We start from the raw sequence: 22,335 nt of genomic DNA on the forward strand, positions 1-22,335 counted from the left end.
GATTCGTTCGATAATATTAGTTGAGCTGTGCTGTAGAGTTTTGTATGGAAAAAAAATCCGGATACGTACCTATTATATTCAAAGCTTTTTAAAAGAAATTGAATCTGGTAGGTACACAAAAATAATATCTTAAGGCTGAGTGGACCACGTAAAAATCGGGTTATCGTTTACAAATCGGTGAATAACTTTTACATTTTTAAAGATAATTGAATGAAAAAAATTTTATTATTTAGATAATAAACAAGGCTAAATATCTTCATCCCCACAATTTCCAAATTTGTGCACTTATAATTAAGAGAGAACAAAACATGATAAAATTTTCGTTCTTTTAGAACGACCTGAAAGACATTGGTTTGTTTCTTAGTTAGACTAAAATTTTTATTTTTTTTATTTCTATTTTGGATTGAGGTTGAATCAAACTACGGAGTAAAACTATTTTGAAAAACTAAAAATGTCTTTTTCATAGAAAAAAATTAATCGAAACTGAAGCTATTTTTCCTTATGTTACAATGTTTGAACATGTATAACTTCTGCAATTATTGATAAAATTCATCGAAATAAAAAGAAATAACTACCTCAACTCAAATACTAATACATTGATTAGTTTAAGAAATGTATATTAAGTTTTAAGGTCTTAAACAACAAAAAAAAACTAAAAAGTCATTTTTTCTTAACTTTTTTAAAAAAAGGTGGTTTAATTTCTTTGTTTTTCAAAGTATGATTTTGATTTTTATTTTATTTAAAAGCTTAGTTTATGGACTATGGAGTAAAACTATATTTTGTTGGAAAATATTATTTTGTAACCCTCCAATCGCTTTTTAAGTAATCCCAAAAACAATAAACTGTACTATGAAACCAGAATTTTTAGATTTTTTGTTATATTTTTTTTATTTTTTTTCATTATTTTTTCTATCAATATCAAGTTAGAAAATAAGAATTGCTATAATAGTTTTCTTACAATTAATTTTCTACTACTTTCCATTTTTTTTCCTCAGAAATTCATGGAATGCGTATGTATTGGAATTTGTAGTTCAAACAAATTCCGCTGGCGCTAGTTTATCTTCTATTTTGTTTCTACATGATCTCTCGCACTCGCTCTGTCGAGTGGTTGTTTGGTGGTATAAAGAATAAGATGAACTTAGGTATCTGCATTCTACATATTGTTTGTACATAGGTTTTTCCATAAAAAAGGATTGGCGCCAGGCTAAGTGCAAGCAAAGTGTTGTTGTATTTTTTTCGCGAAAATGAGAGGATACAGGAAATGGATCTCTCGCACGTTTGCAATGTATGGTATCTGGTGTTGCGTGGTAGGTATATGGAATAGGATAAACGAGTTTTTTTTTGTATTCTTGTTTTTTTTTTTAAACTGGTTTATTTATCTCTTTCATAAATTTATGATGTTGCATGTTAGGTATTCTTCTGAGCAACTGTATGGATATATTTTTTTCTATGAAAACAAAATTTGGAAAGACAGGCAGTCTGTAATGTTATTCGCATTATAATACAAAAATCTAAATTTTCGAATTTGACTTTATAGATGAAATTGTCTTTTTCTGTGAAATCGCACACAACTATTCTGCTTCTCAATTACCTCATTTGTATAATTTTTCAAAACAAACTTATGAGAAATATGACCAGTCAAAAACTTCGCTTAGTAGGCGAAGATGGCATCTGTGAAGTCAAATGCCCATCATCAGTCAAAAACTTGACTATAAGCGATGCACTTGAAGAGAAAAAAACTAAAATATCTTCAGAAAAGCGGAGATACTTTTGTACTAAAAAAAAACGACGATTATTTTTATCAAGTGCAAGGACAACTGCACATTACAAAACTTTTCAAAACTATGTGTATTTTTCTAAATCTGTAACACTATTTTCTTTTTTCGTTACATACCTTCAAATTAATTTTCAATATTCAGTAATATTATATCTAAAGCAGTCTAACATTTAAATTGTTTTTAGTCCGGTCAAATTAGACTAAAATAAGGGGGTCAGGTTACATTAATTCCCAGCAAGCTGAAAATTGGTAGGATTGTTGGAAACACCATCATAAATTAAATCTAAAAAGTCCTCATCGATCCGAGGTGTGGAAAAAAATTTACGGGGGGTCAAAGGTCAAAAAAATGGGTTTTTCACGATTTTAAGCAAAACGGTAAGTCTTATCAAAAAATTTTCAATGCAAGAATTGTAGACCAGATTATTATATATAAAAAGTGTCATTGCACTTTTTTTCCTAGGACCCACCGTTTCTTAGGTATAACGATTCAAAAAGTTGAAGTTGAGTTGTAATCGTCCTAATCAGGCCTATTCTGAAAAAAAAACTCCTAACTGAAAAGTTCCTGAAATTTCATTATTTTTTTAGCTTGAGTTTCGTTCTTCAATGGTTAAGAATATGGGGAAAGCAAAAAAAAAAATGGAAATTTTCGCCATTTTTAAAAATGGGGGCCCTTCTCCCGAAACCATTTCCTTGGGAATTTTTGTTTAGAATATGTCTGAATATATACAGGGTGTGCAATAGAGAATGGACAACCCTAAATTGGCTGATAGCTAGACTTATGACTGTTCTAAAAACAGATAGAAAAATGTTCTATCGCAACCAGTTCATAAAATATGGACTTTTTCTCGTTCAGTGTATTTTAAATTTTATCATCTTATGTTTTCGTTCACTACAACCACGAATGAATGAATTTTATTTATTTCTCTTTTTTATAATTTTCTGCAATAATTGTATGAGTACATAAACGCTTTAAAAACTGCAAAGCTATTGCACATTTTCGTAAAAAAAATTTTGAAATCTGTTTTTTGATGCAAAATGTAAAAAAAGTATTTTATGAAAAATTTTAAACACCTGTGGTATAAAATAAATCTATAGAAACCTAGGTGGCCAACTTTCTTAAAAATATTCTGGTATAAGGAGAATATTTTTAAGAAAGATGGCCACCTAGGTTTCTATAGATTTATTTTATACCACAGCACAGTGGGTCACCTCCCATACAAAGTGCGGTCAAAAATATAATGACCATATTTTTTTTAATGAAACACCTGTATTATCATTTTATATGATTTATTATTGCAAAAAAATGCATCAAGTCAGTTTTTTAAAATTTTTGTTATTTTCAAGAAAAATAAAAAAAGGTAAAAAAAATTTTTTTTTTGAAAATATAAAAAAAATGGTTAATGCCGGAAATGGACCTGCCTGTCAGTCGAGCACTTTACCCTTACCCTCTAGTTCAGTCTTTTTTAAAAATAATAGTGCCAAAAAGGAATTTTTTTAGTTTTACGTTGTAATTTTTTTTTCTCCGTGTATCGTTATTTAAACTCGTATTACTCGAAAAGGGGAAAAAAGGGGAAAAAAAGGCGCTATTATTTCGAAAGGTAGGACGGTATTCTTCATTTGCGAACTTAAATTGTAGAGGGCACTCGAAGGCAAACCAACTAAATCTCTAATTTAATGAAAATTGAGCTAAATAAAAATGGTTAAAATTGCTTCGCTAACGAGCCCCATTACAATTAGCCTTAATGTTATTTAACAATATAATTTATGTTTTTATAAAGTATTAAACTTCTCGTCTAATATCCATAACAATTTAGTACTGTTCACAATTTTTAACACCCGCTATCACTATCGCAAGTTGACACCTTATAACTGCAGCGATAAGAAAACTGTACATTTTTTTATATACCGACTTTGAATGGCTATTAAGAAATGAAAAAAGGGGTAACCGTCAAATTTTTTTTTGGTTTTGGTTCGATGGGAGATTGTAGAACGTTGTTTAATCATTGGATTTTAAAAAATTGACATTAACTTTTTTTATTTTTGACCTATGGCGGGACCCACTGTGCACAGGTGTTTAAAATTTTTCATAAAATACTTTTTTTACATTTTGCATCAAAAAACAGATTTCAAAATTTTTTTTTACGAAAATGTGCAATAGCTATGAAATTTTTAAGGTGTTTATGTACTCATCCAATTTCATCCAATTATTGTAGAAAATTATAAAAAAAAGAAATAAATAAAATTCATTCATTCTTGGTTGTAGTGAACGAAAACATAAGATGATAAAATTTAAAATACACTGAACGAAAAAAAGTCCATATTTTATGAACTGGTTGCGATAGAACTTTTTTCTATCTGTTTTTAGAACAGTCATAAGTCTAGCTATCAGCCAATTTAGGGTTGTCCATTCTCTATTGCACACCCTGTATATATTCAGACATATTCTAAACAAAAATTCCCAAGGAAATGGTTTCGGGAGAAGGGCCCCCATTTTGAAAAATGGCGAAAATTTCCATTTTTTTGCTTTCCCCATATTCTTAACCATTGAAGAACGAAATTCAAGCTAAAAAAATAATGAAATTTCAGGAACTTTTCAGTTAGGAGTTTTTTTTCAGAATAGGCCTGATTAGGACGATTACAACTCAACTTCAACTTTTTGAATCGTTATACCTAAGAAACGGTGGGTCCTAGGAAAAAAAGTGTCATGACACTTTTTATATATAATAATCTGGTCTACAATTCTTGCATTGAAAATTTTTTGATAAGACTTACCGTTTTGCTTAAAATCGTGAAAAACCCATTTTTTTGACCTTTGACCCCCCGTAAATTTTTTTCCACACCTCGGATCGATGAGGACTTTTTAGATTTAATTTATGATGGTGTTTCCAACAATTCTACCAATTTTCAGCTTGCTGGGAATTAATGTAACCTCGGATGTCTAAATTGACCGGACTATTTTTGTTTTTTTAGTTATAAGGAATTTGTTATGTTTATCACCTTTCTAAATAAACTATTGAGTATCTTGTACCTACTTTTAACCTCTTGTAACCCAACATCGGAAATTTTAAAATTAATAATGTCAATCGACTAGCCTTTAGCTATAATAAAACACGTATTTTTTTAAAATTCAATATCTTTATTATAGACCAGTGCCGATGCCTTCAAAAACATTAAAAAGTACAAAAAAATCATAGTAGGATGAAACATATTGGAAAAGGAGGTGAATATGATGAAAATTAAAGGAAAAATAAATTACGGGCGAGCCGAGTTCGGGAAGTGGGTGGGTTGAGTTTTTAATGGTAAAAAATGGTATATCTCGATTTCCGACAAAACTACAAATCCTATAGAAAAAAGTTCTATGGCAAAGTTGTAGGTAATAAAAAGATCTACAACTTTTGTATCAACAATTTTTTCACATAACCTCAAAATTTATGTGAAAAATTCAAAAAACCGAGTTTTTGGTTTTTTATTTTTATCTTTTCCAAAAACAAAAATTTTTCTACTAAATTTGGTGAAAACTTACCTTATTATGTCCCAAATACACTGTAATTTATTTGATTTAAAATATTAATTTGTTCACCTTATTTTGACTTAATACCAAAAAAACACCCTAATTTTCAATCCAAAATTCACGTGTCAAAATATCAGCTTTTTTTAAAAAGTCGGTATGCATTTCGTTCGTTAAAATGTCTATTTTCTGATGGTGTAAAAAAAATTTTACACTAGTATACCATAGAACATGTTCTAGTAAAATTCAAAAAATGAAAAAAGCTTGAATTCAAAAAAAAATTTTTATCATTGTTTACAATTTTGGCCTATTTATTCAAATTTACACTTTAATTACTCAAAAAACGTAAGATTTCATGTAACATTGATTAATCTTATGTTTTTTGAGTAATTAAAGTGTAAATTTGAATAAATAGGCCAAAATTGTAAACAATGATAAAAATTTTTTTTTGAATTCAAGCTTTTTTCATTTTTTGAATTTTACTAGAACATGTTCTATGGTATACTAGTGTAAAATTTTTTTTACACCATCAGAAAATAGACATTTTAACGAACGAAATGCATACCGACTTTTTAAAAAAAGCTGATATTTTGACACGTGAATTTTGGATTGAAAATTAGGGTGTTTTTTTGGTATTAAGTCAAAATAAGGTGAACAAATTAATATTTTAAATCAAATAAATTACAGTGTATTTGGGACATAATAAGGTAAGTTTTCACCAAATTTCGTAGAAAAATTTTTGTTTTTGGAAAAGATAAAAATAAAAAACCAAAAACTCGGTTTTTTGAATTTTTCACATAAATTTTGAGGTTATGTGAAAAAATTGTTGATACAAAAGTTGTAGATCTTTTTATTACCTACAACTTTGCCATAGAACTTTTTTCTATAGGATTTGTAGTTTTGTCGGAAATCGAGATATACCATTTTTTACCATTAAAAACTCAACCCACCCACTTCCCGAACTCGGCTCGCCCGTAATTTATTTTTCCTTTAATTTTCATCATATTCACCTCCTTTTCTAATGGGTTTCATTCTACTATGATTTTTTTTGGTTTCCAAAACTATCGACCCTGGTCTATTATTTACTTAGTTATTTCGAAATTTAAGGAGTAAAAAAATAAGTTTAAATAATTTATTTTTGTAGATAAATGCAAAAATTGAAGCAAAAAGCTTTCTAATATTTATTTTTAGGCGGATTCCTAAAATCCAAAAATAAAACCCCGTTACTTTATGCAGAAAAAATATTTTTTCTGAATTTCGTTGTTTTTACACAAATTTGCTTGTTTTCAAAAAAAGCCGAAATTTCAACTTTAACTGCCAGTTAAAAACTATTGGTGTCATTTATTGAAAATATGATGTACTATTTCGATAAAGCAATATCTAAAAAATATGTTATAAGCTTCAAAAGAAGAAAAATATAGTTTTTGCAACTTTTATGGGACCTTTGTTGGTTTGTAACAGATATGTCACATGGGGCTACAAGGGGTTAATAATGAAATAAAATGTATTGTTTTTATACCAAAACTAATTAAAATCCAAAAAATTATTATTATAATTTCGTATGTAAAAACAAAAAAATATTTATTTATTTATTTATTTATTTTATCTAACTTAATTGAAGAGAAAAATATACATATATACATGGTGTCCCAAAAGTAATGGATCAAACGAAATATGCTGATAGGCCAACTTTAGGGCTCTCAGAATTTAGTAACTTGTAAGTAAGAAAGTAGGTACCTAATAGTTTTAAAAAATAAACGTTTTATTTGCCAACAAAGAAAAAAAAAGTCGATCAGATTCCTGCGCCTACGAATATTTGCAAAAGTTATATAGAATACCAAGTGATGTAGGTACATAGATGCGCAGAAAGATAGAAAAATTCAACACTGAATATCATACCATTTTTTTCTTCATAAATATACCTACCATGACTCTTGCACACAGAGTAAAACCAACGGAAAACGAAAACACAAGTGAATTCGGTTGCGCAAAGCAAAACCGCAATATACACTTGCAAGGCTTGCAACCCTTTTTTTTTTGCTATTTCCTTGATGCTGATCAGGGATGGGACTTTGCTGCAATTGCAGTAGATCTACTGCATTTTTTTCAAGAAACAAATCTACTGCCTTTAAATAAAATCTACTGCACTTTTTGTTTTAAAATAAATCATCGATTTTCATGTGAACAAGATTTCACCCGAAAAAATTCAATTTTTCAATTTTACTTTTACCCTATTAAGGCTTGGCCACACTGGAGGGTATGCGGTAGCGGTACGGGTAGCGGTGAGGGTACTTGTATGAAAAAAATTCCAAACTGACACATCAACGTTCAGGTGTGGAATGTTTTTAGTACAAATATCGTTACCGCTATACCGCATACCCTCCATTGTGGCCAAGCCTTTATAAGTTCCGTGCGGAAAGTTGTGAACTTTTTTTTCAGGTAATGAGTGAGGTAGTCGACAGGTCTTTTCTAACTAAAATTTTAGTGACGCACAAGGAACTAGTTTTGCCGAAAATATAAATTCCATTCGGGGGAAAATTACAATATATTTTTAATTTCTATGCGAACAAAAATGTTTCGGGTTCACGTGAATCTCATATTAATATGTTATGAACATAATATTTTTGTTTGATCGTATTTCTGATTGCAGTCAATGCATACATTTGTCTTTTGTTCTGTTTTTGTTATATTTTCTTAAAAAGAAATAAATGTTGAGTTTTTGTTAATTTTTATGAAATTTTATACAAATATAAAAATCTACTGCGATAAAAATGAATCTACTGCGTTATTTGTTCAAATCTACTTCGACATTTTTTTCAAAAAGTCCCATCCCTGTGCTGATTTGTTTTTTCTACCTAAATAGACTTTAATTTTATGACTTTGGTTCTCTAGAAAGGGAAAGAGAATGCAAATAAAGATACCGAGAGAGAACTGAGTTGAGATGACGTTGAACGTGAGAGATGTATGGCGAAGAAAGGTCACTAATACACACAAACTCATTTACATGAAGTCTGAGTTCGTCATTCGGGGACACCCACTCTTAAGGGCAAGACACTGCTTACCAGCAAATAAAAGAAGTAGCCATTTCTTCTATTTTTTTATATGATGAAGTGAATAAAATATGTTTTAAATAGGGAAGCTTTCTGTGGCCTTGCTGTGTGGAGGTCAATTCTGTTGATAAAATTCGTCATCGGCAAAATGTTAAAGAAGGATATCATTTCTCAAATCTTTTTAGTTTTTTGCAATGTTTCAGTTCAATACATTCGTCTGATAAAATTTGGTGAATTTTGTTTGCTTACAGAATATGACAGTATTTTGTACATACTAAATTTGCTAGATCTGTTGCATTTTTTGAAACAACTATCGATTTGTTAATCATCAATGGCCAGCCAATTATAGAAGCAATGTAAGCAACATTATCTAAGGCAATTTAAATATTATTATTAAATATCACTTAGGGCTAATTTTTTGAATAGTTAGATAAACCTTAGTTAGAGCTTATTCCTAGGATTAAAAGTTTTTTTTTATAGTGACATTTATTCTTCTGATAGTCTATCTGACGATTGAAAAAGCAGGGCTTAATCTAATAAATACAACTGAATGTTTTTTATATTGTAAATCGCTGATTAATACCTGAAAACGGACGAATTCGAAAATATGGCCAAAATAATTTTTTTTGTCTTTACTATTTTAATAGAGGTATTTTAAATTCCCATTCAATTTTAAAACAAAATTTAAAAAAAAATATATTTTCAAATGCAATTTTTTTTACAAAACTTTGCGATTCGTTTGCCTGAGGTTAGGAAGACTTTTAATTCAAAAGTTAAAACTGTTATTAAGTAAAAACGATTTTTATTTTAACTTTCTGGGCTAGCGGAAAACAATGAACAGTTGTTTTAAGGCAAATTATTCAATCGAAGTACTCGTGCAGTACATTTTATTTTTAGGAGAGGATAGCCTCAATTGGTCATAGTTAAAGCCTAGTACGCTGCTGATAAGAAACGAAAAATCCCATACAAAAATGAAACAACGAAAAGGTAAACCAAAAATTTCGTTCAACTTTTCGTTCTGTAGTACGCTGTTCGGCACAACGAAATTGAAAGTCTAAACTTCTTTTTCGCACAAAACAATTGCCATTTCCATTCATTGTGTGTGGAAAAATGACATTTTGATTTTTTTGTTTGTTTTTGTTGTTCATTTTGTCATTGCATGTCTTTCTGCGATGCGTGTTTGCTTTTTTTCACTTATGTTTTGCAATTTTTGAGTATTTTTCGGTCCAGATTTCGCAAGCATTTCGTTGTGGAGACCGACGAAAAATTTCGTTTCACATCAGCAGCGTTCTAGGCTTTAAGGCTTAACGCTAAACTTAAACGAATCTCATACCGTTTTTGTTTGGTTATTTTTAGAACTACATTCGGAACTTTTCGATTCGAAATGCAAGACGCACAAATTTTAATTTTTAATAATTCAAAAAGCCCATTTTCAGGTTTATGCCTGCTATCAAAACTTTTGAAAAAAACAAAAAAAAAAAAAAAAAATTGGCATGACCCCCCCCAAGAAGCAAACCTGTATACGCCCCTGTCACCTGAGCTTATTGATAGGATCACTCCTAAAAGGTCGAAAAAAAGTCTTACTCAACGTTACTTTTCAGAACTTTTATTACAAGAAGAATACCATGATACACCTAAAAAATACAGAGATTTGTTTATAAGCAATTCCAACACGCTTGATAAAACGTATGGGGTATATTCAAAAGATGATAAGTGGTACATCGGAAATAGTGAATTAACCATTCTTGGAAAACATATACGAATACAAAATAATACCTTTGAGAGTACAAATGGCTTATATGAACTTATATTCATGAGAAAACCAGATGAAAGCATTTACACTAGCGAAGATTTAAAAAATTACAAGACCATATTGTATGACACCAATACACATAAGATTGGTCATGATTCACACGGACAAATACATGGCAATCGGGGGTATAAGTATACGAAAATAATCAAGAAATTATTAGGATTCGATACAAATACATCTAATAAGCCACCATCTTCACCATCAACACCACAACCAACTTCAGGCAATGGGTTAATGCAATTATCAAAATTGGAAAAAGACTATATATTTTGGGATGACCCCAATGAACTTGTAGATCGAATACGACTTCTTATTGCTTCGCAACAAGCTGGGCACAACAATTATTCCAACGAAATTATTTCAATTATTGAAGAACTTAAAGAAGCCGTTATTATCGAATAAAAAAATAAAATAATGAGTATTGATAAATTTGGTCGTTATTCACATAGGACCCCACCGAGAGGCCCAAGAGGGAAACAAGGAGAGCGGGGGCCATCTGGTGCACAAGGACCACCTGGAGAGGGATTTGTCAAAACAGAAAACGGCGATTACACCATAGATGGAAAAAGATTAAAAAACATTCAGGAGCCTCAAGAACAAAAAGATGCTGCAACTAAAAGCTATGTTGATCAAAAAATTGATCAATTACGCGAAAGCCTTCAAATTGAAATTGAAAAATACTTTAATAAGTTTAAATATGTTATACCTACTTAAAATCAATTTAGTCTTCACTTAAGTACCTATATAATCAGTCATTAATTCGCGATGTCTAGCATAAACCCCACATTAATTTTCGATAAAATCTTAAAATTCCTTATCAGAAATAAGAACATCTTGTTGGACGAACATCATACGGAACTTTTGAACTGTATAGTCTTCTTAAAACGGTTTACTAATGTATCTTCTACAACATCTGATTATCGATGCCATTTTGCTAACTGCCCATGGTCCTCAAATCTATGCAAAGAAGGACCAGATACATGTGCGTGTTACATGGTTGAAAATAGGTTGATAAAAATTAAAAAATTAATGTTGTTGTATGAAAGATTAAATTAAATATTTTAAAAATAATATTCAAGTCAGTTTGCATTCACATTTAAAACGAAAAACATGTCTCCTTTTAAAATTAATTTGGTCGTTGACGAACTTCTATCCTTTTTAAAATCCAACCAGCACATTATACAACATGAAGTACACTATTCAGAAGCTATGAATTGTATTTTGTTTATAAAGAGATTCGAAAAGGATGATTATTCTATGACATGGAATGAATTTCATTTCTTGAACTGTCCTTCAAGTTGGTCATCAAACTTGTGCAATGAAGGACCAGATACTTGTTCATGTTACCGAATTAAGATTAAAATTAATAAAATTAAGAGAATTGTGAATTTTTATACACAAATTTTAAACGAATAAAGTAATAAAAAGGTAAAATGTTTTGTTGTTTTAATCATTCTGTGAAAAGATGAGCAAAAGAGACATTGTCGAAGAACTACATAAGCCAGCAAGAAAAAATTTCAGAAAAAGGAGAGTCATTATCAAAGGACTTGATGATTTATGGCAAGCTGATCTTGTTGAAATGGGGGCATATTCAGCAGATAATGAAAATAATAGATATCTTCTTACGGTAATTGATACATTTTCTAAATTAGCTTGGACTGCCCCTATTAAAAATAAAACCGGGGTGAGTGTCACTTAAGCTATGGAAAATATATTTAGAAAGGGTCGTATTCCAGCCAATTTGCAAACAGATGACGGTAAAGAATTTTTCAACACTACTTTTCAAAGTCTTATGAAAAAACATAACATCAATCATTATTCAACATTTACGTCACTTAAGGCTTCGATTGTCTTTGAAAACCCTTATGTGGAAAGAATTCAGTGCTAACGGTTCATATTGTTGGATAAATATAATAGATACACTAACTAAAACGTACAACAATTCAAAACATCGAACTATTAAAATGAAGCCTTCAAAAGTCAATACTACAAATGAAAAGCAAATTCTAACAAAAATATATGATAACATCAAAATTCATTTTGCTCCAAAGTTTAAGGTGGGAGAGTTTGTGAGAATAAGTAAATACAAGCATGTATTTGATAAAGGATACACACCAAATTGGACAACAGAAATCTTCAAAATAACAAAAATTCAACATACAAATCCAGTGACATATCTGCTAGAAGACTACCAGAAAAACCCTATCAAGGGTGGGTTCTATGAGCTTGAACTACAAAAAACTAAGTTCCCCGATACTTATCTAATTGAAAAAGTGCTCCAAAGGAAAAAAGATCAACTACTTGTAAAATGGCTTGGTTTTACCCCCGAACATAATTTATGGATACCTATTCCAAAAGAAAATGAATAAAACAATTTATTTTTTATATACTTAAACATACATTATTTTGAAAATTAAAAGGCATTATTTTATCAAAATGATTTAGTTTTATTTAAGAAAATATTCATTTGATATGTTTGTTCAAAAAACTGTTCCCCTCAAAATACCAATCACACTACGCACGCCTGTGCACAAGCAATATACTTAGGACCACATACATATGGACGGACACACGTCATAAGAAGTATAAACACCTCTTACAAAAAAAAAAAAAACTATACTCACACTCTTGTCATCATTTGTATTCTAATACTCAACAGTCAACATACAGTTTTGTAATTTCAACCCTCAAATAGCATCAAATTCTGTCGCACTAGGTCGATGCCCTCTTTACGAAGTCAAGAGACACACAGCTACATTTAATACCCCCGAATTTTATACACAGCAACGACCTACAGTCTATTTTTTTTTTTAAGAAATGCTCTGGTATTATATTTTCTAATATAATATATATATATATAATATAATACCGATCCTCCAGTGACATTGCATAGCAAGCAAACACACACACTGTACCTCCTTAAAAAGATCTCTTGCACATTTATGACCTACATCTTATAATGTCATCTAAAACCACCACCAAACAGACCAACATCTAAACATTCTTTTTTGAATGAAAAAGATCCTAAAAAAAATCTCAATCTACTTGTGCGCGCCTCGTGCCCGACATAAAAAAAAAAAAACAATTAAAAAGTCGTTAAAAGATAAAACTGCAGCGACTTGGGCGCCACTCGGCCCGACAAAGAAAAACAAACCAATTAATAAACAATTAAAAACCGATTAAATAAAAAACAATTAAAAAGGTCGTAAAAAAAGTTCCCAGTCTCAAGTGTCCTAGTACCTACTCACCCTAATTATGTTGCCATATATTTTTTCCGATTATTCTAAGTGACTATTCAACAAAAAAAAATTACCTATCGTCAAAAGAATAATTTCTTAGGATTTGGTTAGCTATGTTATAAATTTAATTTTTTTTTATTTCACGGTGTTCCAAAAAAAAAAAATAGACTAGTGAATTTGATTTAGAAATAGTTAAAACAGAAATACAGGGTGTTCAAATTCAAAATTTAGAGTAAGAGAAAAAAAGAACCCAGCTATTTGAAAAATTAAAAAAGGAAACCACTAAGTAATACAAAAAAAATTATATCGGATAAATGGTGTTTCAGTTATAATAAATAAAATTTAAAAAAAATTAATAAAAAAAAACAGGACTTTAATTTTAGCATACTTAAGTTAATAGTCAAGTTTTTTGATGGAATTTTGTGAATGTGTTGCTTTCTGAAGATAGAATAAATTTATTTATAACAACTATAAGATCGCTTTGTTAAAGATTTAGTGAAATATGGACTAAAATCGGTCGAAACTGTGGAAGCTTGAAATTAACATACTTTTCCTGACTCATTGACAAGTTAAGACTACTGTTAATAGTCTAAGATGAAATAACTCTCATATTAAGATAACAGACCATCATAAAGATTAAACAAAAAAGAGTTTGATGAGTCCTACAAAAAAGGCAAAAATAAACAATGTTTTCACTTAACATTTATGTAGTTTCCGTTTATCTAAAAATTGGCTAATTATACATAAGAAATTAGTTTTAATTTTATTTTCGCATGTAATAGTCATAAATATTACAAACAAAAATTAATAAAAAGTTTTTTTTAAAAGGGTCTATCAAAGTGCCAAAAACGTGCAGTTTTAGAACTCTGTAAATCAAAAAACTGTGTAACCCGTAATCCCGTGACCACGAAGTTTGAAAGCTCTTCGAAACGTCGGGGCGAAGAAATAAAATTAAATATTTCTTATAAATACGCGGTTAGTTTCGTAAAATTTAATTAAACTTAAAAATTGTGTAAATATGTTATTAACCGGACTTCTACTCATTATTGTACTTATTTTTTTATAATATTATAAAAAAGGAATGGTTAAATCTTTCTTTTTGTGACCGTACAGTACATTTTAAAATGAGTCCATAAAAGGCAAAAAACTTGTACCTACTTTCAGAGATCTGTACACTGAGCCAAAAAACAACGTAAAATCAATGGAAACCACTTTGAATCAATCGAAAATCACTACATTTTTAGCCTTAAGTGGAAAATGATTGAATCAAAGTAGCACACTTTAAATCTAAGTTATTCACACATTAAAGAAAATAAAAATAAGTAAAACTGGCATTGGCATCCGCTGGTGATCGAACCTGCTATACCTGGGTTGACAAGCTTGTGCTTTACCACTGTGCCATATCACTTATAAAAATTGATGTGACAAACTGTAACTTAAGGCCGTGTGCGAATTGCGTTAAAATGTTGGTTAAAATATGACGTTTGGTTAAAATTTGACACTAGCATGGTGAATAAAATGGGTTAAAATTTACCCAGCTGCGGAGCAGGGTAAAATTTGACACTAGTGGTTAAAATTTGACGTTTCTCAAGATAGAAAGATCAAGATAGATTTGAAATTATTTTTGTTATAATGCGTTGATATTTTAAGAAATGTTAAAAGTATTAATACAAAGTACTTCCTCAAATTAATATTCATCTTGCAAAATTGAAAATCTACTAATTGTTTGTTTGTTTTTTATTTTTTATATTTCTATTTTGTTGGCAGCTGGTGAACTACGAATTAATGTTAGAAGAGTGAATTAATAAATTTCTTTTTGATCATAATGAAATGGGAATTTATCGATAAAATAAAAAAAAAAGTATGTGAAATTGAGAATTTCATACATTTTCATACTAGAATATTTAACTTGATATATTTTCAACTGGGTTTTGTTAAAAAAAATAGTTAATTGAATATAAGAAAAACCATTTTTGAGGGTAGTTTTGTTTTATCTTGAGGGAATTTTATTCAAAGTAGTACCAAGAAAAAAGTCCCATTTAATACATTTTAACCCAATTCGCACAGCAAAAAAATAAATTTGATCCCTTTTTGAACCAAACGTCAAATTTTAACCAACATTTTAACGCAATTCGCACACGGCCTAAGGCTGCGTGGACCACGTAAAAATCGGGTTATCGTTTACAAATCGGTGAATAACTTTTACATTTTTAAAGATAATTGAATGAAATAAATTTATTATTTAGATAATAAACAAGGCTAAATATCTTCATCCCCACAATTTCCAAATTTGTGCACTTGTAATTAAGAGAGAACAAAACATGATGAAATTTTCGTTGTTTTAGAACGACCTGAAAGACATTGGTTTGTTTCTTAGTTAGACTAAAATTTTTATTTTTTTTATTTCTATTTTGGATTGAGGTTGAATCAAACTACGGAGTAAAACTATTTTGAAAAACTAAAAATGTATTTTTCATATAAAAAAATTAATCGAAACTGAAGCTATTTTTCCTTATGTAACAATGTTTGAACATGTATAACTTCTGCAATTATTGATAAAATTCATCGAAATAAAAAGAAATAAGTACCTCAACTCAAATACTAACACATTGATTAGTTTAAGAAATGTATATTAAGTTTTGAGGTCTTAAACAACAAAAAAATAATAAAATATCATTTTTTCTTAACTTTAAAAAAAAAAAAGTGGTTTAATTTCTTTGTTTTTCAAAGTATGATTTTGATTTTTATTTTATTTAAAAGCTTAGTTTATGGACTATGGAGTAAAACTATATTTTGTTGGAAAATATTATTTTGTAACCCTCCAATCGCTTTTTAAGTAGTCCCAAAAACAATAAACTGTACTATGAAACCAGAATTTTTAGATTTTATGTTATATTTTTTTTATTTTTTTTTTTTTCATTATTTTTTCTATCAATATCAAGTTAGAAAATAAGAATTGCTATAATAGTTTTCTTACAATTAATTTTTGAAAAAGAGTCTACTTTCCATTTTTTTCCTCAGAAATCCATGAACTTAGGTATCTGCATTCTACATATTGTTTGTACATAGGTTTTTCCATAAAAAAGGATTGGCGCCAGGCTAAGTGCATGCAAAGTGTTGTTGTATTTTTTTCGCGAAAATGAGAGGATACAGGAAATGGATCTCTCGCACGTTTGCAATGTATGGTATCTGGTGTTTCGTGGTAGGTATATGGAATAGGATAAACGAGTTTTTTTTTGTATTCTTGTTTTTTTTTTTTTTTAACTGGTTTATTTATCTCTTTCATAAATTGTTGCATGTTAGGTATTCTTCTGAGCAACTGTATGGATATATTTTTTTCTATGAAAACAAAATTTGGGAAGACAGGCAGTCTGTAATGTTATTCGCATTATAATACAAAAATCTAAATTTTCGAATTTGACTTTATAGATGAAATTGTCTTTTTCTGTGAAATCGCGCACAACTATTCTGCTTCTCAATTACCTCATTTGTACAATTTTTCAAAACAAACTTATGAGAAATATGACCAGTCAAAAACTTCGCTTAGTAGGCGAAGATAGCATCTGTGAAGTCAAATGCCCATCATCAGTCAAAAACTTGACTATAAGCGATGCAGTTGAAAAGAAAAAACTAAAATATCTTCAGAAAAGCGGAGATACTTTTGTACTAAAAAAAACGACGATTATTTTTATCAAGTGCAAGGACAACTGCACATTACAAAACGATCCCATTGTTTTTTTGGTGTATGGACATCATGCGATTTTGTTTATATAAAAATACAAAAAGACGACTCATTTTGGGAGGACAAAATAAAAAACAAACTACTAAATTTTTATAATAATCATTTTTTATTGGAATTATGTGATCCACGGATTCCAAGAAGTATGAGGGTATGGAATACGTAATATAACAGCAAACGATCTACTTTCTATTAGAATATTATTACTTTTCAAAACTATGTGTATTTTTCTAAATCTGTAACACTATTTTCTTTTTTCGTTCCATACCTTCAAATTAATTTTCAATATTCAGTAATATTATATCTAAAGCAGTCTAACATTTAAATTGTTTTTTGTTTTTTTTAGTTATAAGGAATTTGTTATGTTTATCACCTTTCTAAATAAACTATTGAGTATCTTGTACCTACTTTTAACCCCTTGTAACCCAACATCGGAAATTTTAAAATTAATATTGTCAATCGACTAGCCTTTAGCTATAATAAAACACGTATTTTTTTAAAATTCAATATCTTTATTATTTACTTAGTTATTTCGAAATTTAAGGAGTAAAAAAATAAGTTTAAATAATTTATTTTTGTAGATAAATGCAAAAATTGAAGCAAAAAATTTCTAATATTTATTTTTAGGCGGATTCCTAAAATCCAAAAATAAAACCCCGTTACTTTATGCAGAAAAAATATTTTTTCTGAATTTCGTTGTTTTTACACAAATTCGCTTGTTTTCAAAAAAAGCCGAACTTTCAACTTTAACTGTCAGTTAAAAACTATTGGTGTCATTTATTGAAAATATGATGTACTATTTCCATAAAGCAATATCTAAAAAACATGTTATAAGCTTCAAAAGAAGAAAAATATAGTTTTTGCAACTTTTGTGGGACCTTTGTTGGTTTGTAACAGATATGTCACATGGGGCTACAAGGGGTTAATAATGAAATAAAATGTATTGTTTTTATACCAAAACTAATTAAAATCCAAAAAATTATTATTATAATTTCGTATGTAAAAACAAAAAATATTTATTTATTTATTTTATCTAACTTAATTGAAGAGAAAAATATACATATATACAGGGTGTCCCAAAAGTAATGGATCAAACGAAATATGCTGATAGGCTAACTTTAGGGCTCTCAGAATTTAGTAACTTGTTCATCCCAAATCCTTACGGTTTTCAATTTAATGCAGTTTTTGTGAATTATCGAAAAATCTCGACTTTGCAACAGTATTTTGCTTCCTCCGGTCATAATTGATTTTTGTTTTTTACAATTCTTTCACTAAAACATTGGCTAATAAGAATAAAAAATTATTTAATCAAAATATTTTTTATTTCATACGCCATTTTGCTGCAAATTAATTAACAGTTCCATGTTTTATAAAAACTCAATTACTTAATTTTTTTTCAGAGCAACACACTGCAAAAAATTTGTATGGTGTGACACAGGTTAATTATGTTAACATTTTTGAAAAGTGCAATAACACGGCAAGTTTTTAAAATAATAAAATAGTATCACACCATACAATTTTTTTTCGGGATGTTCCTCTCAAATAAAAGTAAGAAATTGAGTTTTTATAAAACATGGAACTGTTACATAATTTGCAGCAAAATGGCGTATGAAATAAAAAATATTTTGATTAAATAATTATTTCTTATTATTAGGCAATGTTTTAGTGAAAGAATTGTAAAAAACAAAAATCAATTATGACCGGAGGAAGCAAAATACTGTTGCAAAGTCGAGATTTTTCGATAATTCACAAAAACTGCATTAAATTGAAAACCGTAATGATTTGGGATGAACAAGTTACCAAATTCTGAGAGCCCTAAAGCTGGCCTATCTGCATATTTCGTTTGATCCATTACTTTTGGGACACCCTGTATATGAATAACAATAATATCAATTAATAATATAATATATAAATCTATGTACAAATTCGAAAGAAAAAGTTAAAAACATTCAAATAAATAAACAAATATGTACCTAATAGTTTTAAAAAATAAACGTTTTATTTGCCAAAAAAAAAATGTTGAAAAAATTTGTTTTTAAACTAGTAAAATAAATATCATCACTGAATACTATAACAAAGAAAAAAAAGTCGATCAGATTCCTGCGCCTACGAATATTTGCAAAAGTTATATAGAATACCAAGTGATGTAGGTACATAGATGCGCAGAAAGATAGAAAAATTCAACACTGAATATCATACCATTTTTTTCTTCATAAATATACCTACCATGACTCTTGCACATAGAGTAAAACCAACGGAAAACGAAAACACAAGTGAATTCGGTTGCGCAAAGCAAAACCGCAATATACACTTGCAAGGCTTGCAACCCTTTTTTTTTTGCTATTTCCTTGATGCTGATTTGTTTTTTCTACCTAAATAGACTTTAATTTTATGACTTTGGTTCTCTAGAAAGGTAAAGAGAATGCAAATAAAGATACCGAGAGAGAACTGAGTTGAGATGACGTTGAACGTGAGAGATGTATGGCGAAGAAAGGTCACTAATACACACAAACTCATTTACATGAAGTCTGAGTTCGTCATTCGGGGACACCCACTCTTTTAAGCATAGGACGATTTTTAGAAAATAAATGAATTTATTTTTCACCATTAATGCAATGTAGAACGTATTTAAAACTACTATGCGTTTTTTTCTGGGTGTACATACAAAATTGACGAGATATTTAAATATATATATTGATATATTTTGAATTAAAACGAATTCTCAAAAAGTTAAGCTTGTATGCGCTATTAATTTAATTCCGCTACATGAGCGAATTCCCACACTGTGCGCCCCCTAGATTGGTTCCAAATCAACAAAAAAAACTGCCCTAATTTTTTCAAATTTTTATTCCTAACCCTTGCTGACCCTATTACCTATTTCATTAAGAAGTTTTTGTTTTTTTTTTTTCAATTTTTTGACAGTAGTTTATAGCCTCTTCAAAAAAATAGTGGCGCCCTTTTTACTTTTATACGGTATCGTACGTATAATACTATCACACCTATTATACATACATACGAATGATCAAACATCCGCCATTTAACCAACACTGCACACAGAATATCGCCCCTGCTCTAGTAACAACTTCTTATCAAAATAGTGCCGGGTTAGAGATAAAAATTTGAAAAAAATTATAGTACAGGAAAGATAGACTTTTTCGTGGAACGAAATACAGGACGGCTGAATTTTTCAAATCTGAAAGAGGGGTATTGGAAAAGCTTAAGTCCTGGTTTTCGGGACGCCACCCCCCTGGCGAAATCCGCCATTTTGGAAAACGCGAATCGCTCTATATCTCCAAAACTATGGGTCCTATAGAAATGGTTGTCAGACCAAAGTTATTGAAAATTTAATTATCTTTTTCTTTGTAGCACATTATTTTTCTCAGCGGGCAATAGTTTTGAGGTTATGTTGTTTTAATTTATTTTTTTTTTTCAGTTTTTTAAGATTATATCGTTCCCAGTATTAGTTACATAATTTTTTAAACAGTAAAAGTTATAGACCGTCAAATTTCCAATAATTTGGTATATTTTTGAAAGTCCTGCGATGTGTGAGTGTAAAGTTATTGATCTGAAAACTATAGTCTAAGAAGAGGAAAGTTAGTAAAAAAAACAGGCATTTTGTGGAACGAAATATAGGATGGCTGATTTTTTTCAAATCTGAAAGAAGGGTATCAGAAAAGCTTAAGTCCTAATTTTCGGGACACCAACCACCTGGCGAAATCCACCATTTTGAAAAACGTGAATTGGTCTATATCTACTACACTATTGGCTTGACCGAATAAATTACTTAAATAAAGTTGTAGGTAATATAAATATCTTTTCTAACTTAATAACTTTACACTTACACATCGCAGGACTTTCAAAAATATACCAAATTATTGGAAATTTGACGGTCTATAACTTTTACTGTTTAAAAAATTATTTAACTAATACTGGGAACGATATAATCTTAAAAAACTAAAAAAAAAATAAATTAAAACAACATAACCTCAAAACTATTGCCCGCTGAGAAAAATAATGTGCTACAAAGAAAAAGATAATTAAATTTTCAATAACTTTGGTCTGACAACCATTTCTATAGGACCCATAGTTTTGGAGATATAGAGCGATTCGCGTTTTCCAAAATGGCGGATTTCGCCAGGGGGTGGCGTCCCGAAAACTAGGACTTAAGCTTTTCCAATACCCCTCTTTCAGATTTGAAAAATTCAGCCGTCCTGTATTTCGTTCCACAAAATGCCTGTTTTTTTACTAACTTTCCTGTACTATTAGGGAATTTTTTTTTTTCCTGATTTGGAACCAATCTAGAGGGCGTCGCACTCAACGTTCGCAAAAAAGTAAAATAAGGACCACCCTAGTGTATAAAATATAATTGTCTATTATTTCTTATTTCGAAAATCTAAATTTCGCGGTTTGATCTTGAAAATCGCGTCTTGCGGACATGAGATTCTTCTAGACTATTGATGTAAGTTAGAGAATGCCAAAACGAAGATATTGAGCAAAAAAAATTGCTGATAGCATTCATTCCGAGTTTTACCCCTTTTTTACCTTATTTTATTGTACTATTTATTATTAAAATATTCAACCTTACCTTCCAGCGTTATTCAATTCGTAAGACATTGCTATTACTTTCAGTATCAACTGTATGCCACCCAATTTCAGCAATTGGTCAACTGGAGCACAATGCCCACGCACGGACGTGTTCTCCTGCAGCGTTCTTACTTGTTCACTAATTTGTTCTAAAGTCACTTTATTGGCTTTAGTTGCTGAAGTTGAAAATTCCCTTGATGTTGGACACTGTTGCCTCATAAACAGGTTATATTTATAAAATAAATGATTTTCCATATAACGTTTCAGCGCAACAAATACATGGCGTACAAATAGTCGTGACGCACATTCTAGTAAATTCTCTATCAATCATTCAAAGCTCTAAAGTGCTGCTGACCCTATTACCTATTTCATTAAGAAGTTTTTGTTTTTTTTTTCAATTTTTTGACAGTAGTTTATAGCCTCTTAAAAAAAAATATCGCCCCTGCTCTTGTAACAACTTCTTATCAAAATAGTGCCGGGTTAGAGATAAAAACTTGAAAAAAATTAGGGTATTTTTTTTCCTGATTTGGAACCAATCTAGAGGGCGTCGCACTCAACTTTCGCAAAAAAGTAAAATAAGGACCACCCTAGTGTATAAAATATAATTGTCTATTATTTCTTATTT

At 29.7% G+C, this 22,335-nt stretch overlaps 2 protein-coding genes across 5 annotated transcripts in view; both read right to left on the reverse strand.

Annotated features, from left to right (window-relative positions):
* LOC129906896 (uncharacterized) overlaps nt 1–21,705 on the reverse strand; it is a 56,110-nt gene extending 34,405 nt beyond the window's left edge. Inside the window, exon 1 of the mRNA XM_055982889.1 lies at nt 9,871–21,705. The gene's annotated coding sequence lies outside the window, so the exon portion shown is untranslated. The remainder of the gene's footprint in view (nt 1–9,870) is intronic.
* The window catches only part of LOC129906884 (protein mahjong), a 254,365-nt gene that overhangs the window by 104,867 nt on the left and 127,163 nt on the right, over nt 1–22,335 (reverse strand). The window lies entirely within an intron of this gene.

This window comes from Episyrphus balteatus, chromosome 1 (assembly GCF_945859705.1).
Source record: "Episyrphus balteatus chromosome 1, idEpiBalt1.1, whole genome shotgun sequence".
NCBI lineage: Eukaryota > Metazoa > Arthropoda > Insecta > Diptera > Syrphidae > Episyrphus > Episyrphus balteatus.